The sequence below is a fragment of the Phyllobates terribilis genome, unplaced genomic scaffold (genome assembly GCF_046119375.1).
Source record: "Phyllobates terribilis strain yellow unplaced genomic scaffold, ASM4611937v1 Scaffold_5904__1_contigs__length_48360, whole genome shotgun sequence".
In the NCBI taxonomy this organism is placed as follows: Eukaryota; Metazoa; Chordata; class Amphibia; order Anura; family Dendrobatidae; genus Phyllobates; species Phyllobates terribilis.
In genome coordinates this window covers 38,356-47,121 of record NW_027368649.1, presented here as the reverse complement: position 1 = coordinate 47,121, position 8,766 = coordinate 38,356, and positions in this window count along the sequence as shown.

Below are 8,766 nucleotides of genomic sequence, written 5' to 3'. Positions count from 1 at the left end.
CTCTTTCTTTCTCTTCCCACTTACTCACTCTCAAGCTCGACTTAATTTTCCTTCGACGATGCCTCCTTCACCCGCTGCGTCTTTCTCTGGTGCCTGCGTCCAACCAGATAATCCATTCATCTTCTCCGATCGCCTTCTCCGACTATTCCATGACAGGTTAGTCTCCTCCTCCCTTTTCCCTTTGAGTTCTTTCAATTGCTTGTCTGTTTCTTTGCAACATGTTTTGTTGAATTTTCACTTCCTCCTTGTCTCCATCCTTTAAGTTCTTACTTGGCCGTTTGGAATGGGGAGGTGCTGATTTTGTGGTTGTCTTCGGCGGAAAACTCCGTCGGCGGTACCTGACCTTGTTTGCTCGTTTCACTATGTGAATGTCATTAATGGCGGAGACAAACATTCTCCGCCATTAATCCCCTTCAATAATGTTCGTTTGTTATTTCTTTAGCGTGGGATTCAAAACATTACAAGGGAAAACACGTTCAATTAGTCAGGTCTCATCTGTCACTTGTCCAATCATCAATAAATGTCATTACGTGACTCAAGTCACAGGCTTTTACCTTTTTACCCTTTTTCCGAATTCCGTTCCTCCTCTCGTTTGTTATTTTCATTATTTTTTTCTTTATCTTTTTCCTTTCCGGTTTTTTTGGGTGCTTCGTGAAGGTTCCCCTTTCTCGTTCGTCTCCTTATCGACGAGAATTGATTGCGAGATTTATCCCTTTCTCTTCGCGAGGCCGTTTACACCCTGAAAACTAACTCCTCTTTTCTTATTTTAGCGAGTAGTACATCTAGGGTACGGGACTCGGAGGTAAGCATTGAGGACTCGAGCTCTTTGCCGGAAAGTTCCTCGTCGTTGAGCTCCTTGTCGTCCATTTTCCGACATGTGACATCCAAAGGTGGCAACGCACGGAGGCGATCCGGGAGCGATGCGAGCCCGAGTAAACATGTGGATAACCTTCGACCTCAGAAAATTATCTACGACAACTTTCCGTTGTCCCCGAAGGTCGTGCAATACGCACCTGTCAAGGTTCCGGGAATGGTACCAGCCCGAGCTCCTCCCATGCTGATTTTAGATGGACGGGTCGCTCCAGTCCTGTTCACACTCCTAGGATACAATATGAGGCTCTCGACTTCCACCGTTAAAACTTTTCACTTAGTAGACTATGCCGCGGAGTTCACTTCCCCCCAGGGGAAGGTTCTCACATTACCGGTCTCAAACGGACGACTGCTCGATGATTATGGGTCGTACTTTTCCATCATCCACCATGCGCTTCAAGCGGGCTTACGACTACCGATTCATCAATTTATGAAGGACATCCTCGACGAGGAGAGGTTAAGCCCGACCCATATTCACCCCAGCTTTTGGAGGCATGCGCCGGTGTTCCAGCTCAGGTGCCAGGAGATCGGATACACTCCCTTAACACATCTATTTCGGGCTCTGTACAAGACATACACCTATACCCGGGGCCTTATTACTTGTTTTTGTTAGTACAGTCCCCAATACAAGATGTCAGGTAATGAGACGGGACGACCTCGTCGATGGATCTTGGTGAAACCCGCCAAGGAACACCGCGTGAACCATAGTATTCGAGTGTCTGAATGCCGTGAGTGGGTTTCTTTGTATACGGACGAGAAGCTAACTAAGACCAGGATCGACTTTTGTTCTTTCCAGAAATTGAGTTCGAATAATTTTAACAACATTGTGACCCTCGAATTTCTTGCCCAATGCGGGCTTAGCCTACTCCCTCCTCCTCTTCGTAGGGGATTTTTCTTAGAAACCTTCCTTAGATTTTTATACGTTATATGTGTTACGTTATACTTGACTTGTTTTCCGTGTCTCTTTGAACAGACTCATCCTTCAAGTTTTTGAACCTCGAGGATGACGAGGACTATCAGGTCCCGCCTCACCATGCACTGGAGAACATGGTGATCCCTGTCTCCAGCTCGACGATGCAGTATTCCGCGGACCCTCCACTGGCGCTTCTGACTACAATGATTGTTGACGAGGACTCGATCCGGTTGTCCGAGCAGCTCAAACGAAAGAAGACCAGCTCATCCAAGAACTCTTCCCATCCGAATAAAAGGAGACAGACGGGGAAAGAGGCTGCAGGGTCAGCAGTCTCGGCCACTGGCCCGGGAAACTCCGAGTATCTAAGCGCAATGGTGGGTGTCTCGAGCATGAGCTCGGACAGTTTTCTGTTGACCTTAGACCTTTCTTGGCAAACGATGAGTTGAGCAATCCCGGTGCCAAACACTCCGCCCATTATCGCAAGGATGACAAACAATGAATCGGTTGATGAGGTCTAACTATTAGCGGGGGTAGGTTCAGGTTGATACTTACTTTGGGTTGATATTTGAACTTGGTTCTTATCCTTGCCTCCTTCTTTATTTCTTTTAGGCCGTTCACTTATGCATGGATGACATGCTGAAGTTTGAGAGTGGTACAAAGAGGGCTACTGTCGAGCTATCAAGGAGTTATGACGAGCTGAGCGGGACGGTTAAGGAGTTGCGGACTCAAGTCAACAAGCTCCAAAGCGACGCCGAGAAGGAGAAAAGGGAGCTGCAGAAATTAGTCAGTGAGAAGACAGGGGAGATAAAATTACTGATCACTGAACTGACTCAAAAGAGTGAGGAGATAGTTAAGGAGCGATCTGACCGCGAGGCCCTGGCTGTTAAGAACGAAGCCCTGGATGCCGAGCTTCAATCTTTGAGGGAAAATCAAGCGGCAACAATTGAGAAGGCCCGCCAGGAGGCGATCAATGATTACACATGTGGTCACCACGAGGCCTCGCGCATGTGCTTCCTTTCTCAGTACCAGGTGTGTGTCTTCTACGAGGTGTCTAAGCTTCAGGCGGCCGAGCAAGGCTTGCCTAATTTTCAAATCGATGGGGAGAAGTTGTACGATTATTCCCTTATACCAGCTAAGTACACTCTTGCTCCCCTTGGTGCTTACATTCTGGACAATGGGAAGACGCTTGAGGCTTGGTCGGTGACCAACATTCCCTTGGAGAGCGCAATAACCCCAGGTCATGAGCGTGAAGTGCCGAGTGGAACTACCGCTTTCATGAGGGTGAAGCAAGATCGTAACGCTGCCAAAAAGGCCGCCTAGGATCCTTGAAAGATGTTGCTCCTGCTTTCGTTCTTCCTCCGTCGTCGAATGCCCCTTAGTTTTTCCTGCTTTTGATGTTTGTGAACAATGCTTGTTTTTTGGGTAGCCCCGAGGGGCTTGTAATATTACATTTATGACTTTTTTTCTGTAGTTAATTGTTATTACTCTTGAATGCTTGATTTGTTTTTTACTTCATTTTCTTTTTCAACCCTTCCTTACTACCCTTGCCTTTTCGATCATAAGTATCTGATCATATGTGAGAAAAGTTACAAATGAGGGTTGCGAGGTGTACTTCTTGTCGGTAGGAAGTATGTAGAACGTCATGCATAAACTTTATTTGTAACTACTTAAAACATTCAACCTTACATGAGTATAGGAAGAGTTTGGAGAAAACATAAAGAGGAAATTTCTAAAAGACATATGTGATTCATTTCTCTATGTCGTGCTCCATAAAACTTGGCTCGAGGTATTCTGTGTCATAGTATTGTTCTTACATGCGTGTCGTTATGATCTAGCTATTGTTGAAGAACCATGTATAGACGTTTCTAACTCTTAGTACGAGTAAGGCACATTTTGTAATTCTGCCGGAAATTTATACTTACCCAAGCTCTATCATCTCTTAGCCTTAGGGTACGTCGAGTTGATATCTTGTCATACATAGTGGAGAGAGTTTCCTGTGACATAGTGTTTCATTGTTATTGTTGTTCTTATGATAGTTTCATCGATTTTTATAATATGTGTTTCAACATACCTTAGCCTAGGTCGGAGCCCAACTTTGAGGGATTGTCCTCTGTGTTGCATAATGTGACTGTTTGTCGTTCGACCTGCATCAATATTTTAGTTTTTGCATTGGTGATTGTGGCACGAAGTAATCGTCTCGGGTTTGCTAGGATTGTTACCTTTTGTGTTGCTCGTGACTGGCTTGAGGCGTTCAGCGCTCGATGACATAGCCCAAGCTGATTCGGTTGCTCGTGACAGGCTCGACGCGTTCAACGCTCGATGACACTATCCAAGATGAATTGGTTGCTCGTGACGGGCTAGACTCGTTCAACGCTCGATGACACTGCCCATGCTGAATTGGTTGCTTGTGACAGGCTCGACGCGTTCGATGACACTGCCCAAGCTGAATTGGTTGCTCGTGACAGGCTCGACGCGTTCAACGTTCGATGACACTGCCCAAGCTGAATGGGTTTATACTGCGATACACGTAGCTATGGGTTAGGCTCTTGTTAATTCTTTTTAGGGGTCAATATACTTGTGCAAGTATGATAGTCGTACCTCGTTCGTCCGAGTGACTATGGATCTCTCACTTGTACCGTTTATTCATCGTTAAGGCTTTGTCGAGCCATAACGTGTTTCCTCATCTATAAGATGCGAGTGCTTTTATTTTATTATTTTGATAACTAGAAGATGTATGCTTTTATGCCATGTATGAGAAGAATTCAAGATATTGATGATAAGTTACGTACCTTATGCGAGGCGTGCGAGAGTTATGGAAAATATTTGCGGAGCCGCATCATGTTCCACGAGTTCGCGATGCGGTTCCCAACACAATCTTTTAGCTTGTAAGCACCTGGGGATATTTCTGACTCGACGATATAAGGCCCCTCCCAGTTCGGGTCTAGATTTCCCCCTTCTGTTTTCCTCATTACTAAGTCACCTTTTACAAAGCCCCGAGGTTTGATCTTTTTGTTGTAATATTTGGCAACAACAACCTTGTGATTTGCTTCTTTGATGGTCGCCATTTCTCGAGCCTCTTCTCTGAGCTGTAATTGTTGTGTCATTTTCTCCTTGTTTTTGTCTTTGTCATGTTGCAGAATTCTGTCTGTCGGAAAAGGATGTTCAACCGGGACTACATCTTCGACGCCATAAGCAAGGGAAAATGATGTTTACCTTGTTTCTTTTTTAACGGTGATCCGGTTTGCCTATAACACAAGTGGTAACTGTTCGGCCCATAGGCCTCTCGCACTGTCGAGTCGCTTCTTGAGGTTTGTTACTATGCTTTTGTTCGCAGCCTCGACCTGGCCGTTGCAATGAGGGTGTGCCACAGATGCAAACTTCAACCTGATTCTGAGGTCTTTACACCAATCGACAAGATTTAGTGTATTAAATTGTGGGCATCTGTCGATGACTATGTCATGGGGTTGTCCATATTAGCATATGATGTTTTTCCATAGGAACTTCTGTATAGCTTGGACGTTCGTTCTGGCTAATGGTACTGCCTCGATCCATTTAGTGAAATAGTCGATTGCGACAACAATGAGTTCTAGCTGCCTTGGTGCCTTTGGTGAGAATGGACCTAATAGGTCTAATCCCCACATTGGGAACGGGCAAGGACCTGCCATAATCTACATCTCCACTCCAGGTTGGTGACAGCCTGGTGCATGATCTTGGCAAGCTTTGCATGACCGTGCAATATTCACGACATCCTCGCGCATTGAGAGCAAAAAATGACCATGCATGAGGATTTAAAAACTAAGGACCTCCAACCAGCATGCGTGCCGCATAATCCAGCGTGGAGTTCGACGAGCATTTTCTGACCTTCCTCTCTCGATAAGCATCTCAACTCGCGCGTCATTATGCCTTTTTGTACAGTTCTCCTTGGCATGTGAAAAATCTCGCGACTTTCGCCTTTAGCTTTTTCCGTTCGCGAGGATCTTCTAGGAGCTTGTCCATCGACAGGTACTATAGTATTGGAGTTTGCCAGTCGTCCACTGGGGTGTTGATTGACACCATTTCAAGCTGTTCAAATTTTTTGTGTGCTAGTAGAGCAGTACCAGATTGGCCTTGCTTTTTGTTCCTGTTTCGTGTCGACCAGGTGTGCTCGAGAGGCGATCTTTGCAAGTTCGTTCTCCTGCTCGTTTTCATTCCTCGGAATGGCAGTGAGGATGAAATGTTTGAACATGTTCCGTAGCCTTGCAACACGAGCCTGGTACTGAGGTAAGGTTCCTGTTCGCATTTTGTATAATCCTTGTACTTGTTGGAAGACCACCTATGAATTGCAAAAACACTCAATCTCTTCGGCTTGCTCTTCGAGGTCTATCTCAAGCCCAATGATCAGTGCTTCATATTCTGCTTCACTGTTGGTGGCACTGAATTCAAGCGTTACTGTGTGTTCATACATATCATCCCCAGGTGAGAATAGTGCTATCCCTGCACCTTACCCCTCGTTGTTTACTGCGTCGTCGATGTACAGTATCCATGGTCTATTCGCCAAGCATGGTAACTCCCAGAGATCTCGGAAGCTTGTTTCAACATTGAAATCGGCCAACATCTGGGCCTTTATGGATGGGCGAGGGTGGTACTCGATATCAAACTCTGATAAATTGATGACCCACTTGGTCATTCTCACAGATAGGGTGGGCCGATGTAGGATTGCTCGAAGAGGAAGGTTGATTAACACCTTAATGGTGTGCGCATGGAAGTACGGTCTGAGCCTTTGCGCTGCCACAACTAGGGTGAACACCGCCTTCTCGACAGATGAGTATCGGCCTTCAGCCGACGACAGTGCCTTGATAAAAAAAGTATATAGGTTTTTGCTGTTCACGAACGAGGAATGCGATTGATGTTCTAGAATTTGATGCAAGATACAATTGCAATACTTCGCCCTGGGTGGGTGAGGATAGAGTTGGCAAGTTTGCTAAGTGTTCTTTGAGGCTACTGAAGGCTGCCTCACACTTGGGTGTCCATACGAACTGCTTCGGCTTCTTAAGGATCTCAAAGAAGGGCAGATTGTGGTCGGCGAGCTTTGCACAGAATCGCCCTAAGTAGTTAACCGACCCCATGAGTCATTGCACTTCATTCGTTGTTCTCGGGGCCTTCGGTGACCCCGAACATGCACTTCTCTTGATTAAGGCTCATTCCATATCGCCGCAGAGTACCAAACACTTCTCACAAGTCCTTTGTATGATCAGCCTAGTTCCTTCTCTTGACTACTATATCATCGACATAAGCCTCGACCACTTTGCCAAGTTGCTCGCAGAAAACATTATCCACCAGCCTTTGGAAGGTCACCCCCGCGTCCCTGAGCCCAAATGGCATGACTCTGTAGCAGAAGGTGCCTTTATCTGTGATGAATGTGGTGTGGCCCGCATCTGCTGGATTCATCATTACCTGGTTATACCCCGAGTAAGCGTCGAGGAAGCTTAAATCTTCGTGACCTGCCATGGAGTCGACGAGCTGATCAATGGATGAGAGGGGATATCTATCCTTCGGACATGCCTTATTTAGATATATGAAGTCGACACACATGCGCCATTTACCCGTGTCCTTCTTCGGGACCATGACAACATTGGCGAGCTAGGTTGGGTATTGTATGGGCTGTACAAAACCTGCCTTGAGTAATTTAGCGAGTTCCGCCGCCGCGACCTCGTTCTTTGGACCTACCTGCTTCCTCTTCTTTTGCCTTCGGGGTGCCACTCGTGGATCGATGATGATGGAATGGGTCATTATCTCAGGGGGGGATGCCTTTTAGATCTTTTGGTGTCCACGCGAAAATGTCTCTCGAGGATCCCAACATGGTCTTGATCGCTAGCGTGACCTCCGGAAGAAGTCCTTGGCCAATGTATAAGTTCTTGCCTTCCTCGCCGAACAGAGAGATAACGTGTTTTTCTACCTCTACGGAGGTCGGGGGTATGTCTTCACCTGAGCTCGATCTGGAAGCCTCTCGAGGATCTAAGTCTGCCTCGTCTTCTGTGCGAAGTGACCATCATAGGTAAAGCTGATTCGTGTGCACCGCCTTTATATCATTCCGCTATGCTTGTAGATAACATGTTTCACTTTATTCCTGATTACCTCAAGCGATGCCAGTGCCGCTCTAGGTTGGGAACTTGAGGCAAAAATGTCTGATTACCACGGCCTTGAATTGTGTCAGTGAGTCTCTACCCAAGATCGCGTTATAGGATGATGCTAGTGGGATGATAAGGAAATCGATTGCACAACTTCATTGAGGTCCATCCTCATCAACCAATATCATATCAATTGTTGCCGCTCCGAGCGCTTTTACTGAGTCTCCTGTGAAGCCGACGAGGTTACATTTTGTTGGCCGTAGTCTGGATGGGTCAAGCCCGAGCTTCTGATAAATGATAAGGAAATCGATTGCACAGCTTCATTGAGGTCCATCCTCATCAGCCAATATCATATCAATTGTCGCCACTCCGAGCGCTTTTACTGAGTCTCCTGTGAAGCCGACGAGGTTACATTTCGTTGGCCGTAGTCTGGATGGGTCAAGCCCGAGCTTCTGATAAGTGTCCCAGTAGATTATATCTTCCACGCTACCCGTGTCCACCATTACTCTCTTAACAATCTTAGTTCCTAATTGGATGTGGACGATAAGTGGGTCTGCCTTCTTGTTTGCCCACTCGACCACATCTGTGTCTGAGAACCGTAGCTGGTACGGGTTGTGAGTGGACTCGGATATCAACAACATTGGTGTTCCTGAGGGTAGTGGTGCGTTGGAGGCTCTCCTCTATTCGCGTCTACTCAGCAGTCGTGGCTCATGACATCCTGTGATCGTCCCCACAAAGTCGTCTGGTCGGGGGAAATTGGGCTGGTGTGGAGCAGGCACATGTGGATGGTTGGTCGCCCTTGAGATCGTCGAGCCTTCGTGATTCTCTTATCTTCTACCTCGGGCTCCCGATAAATGCTTTGGCACTCGGCGGTAT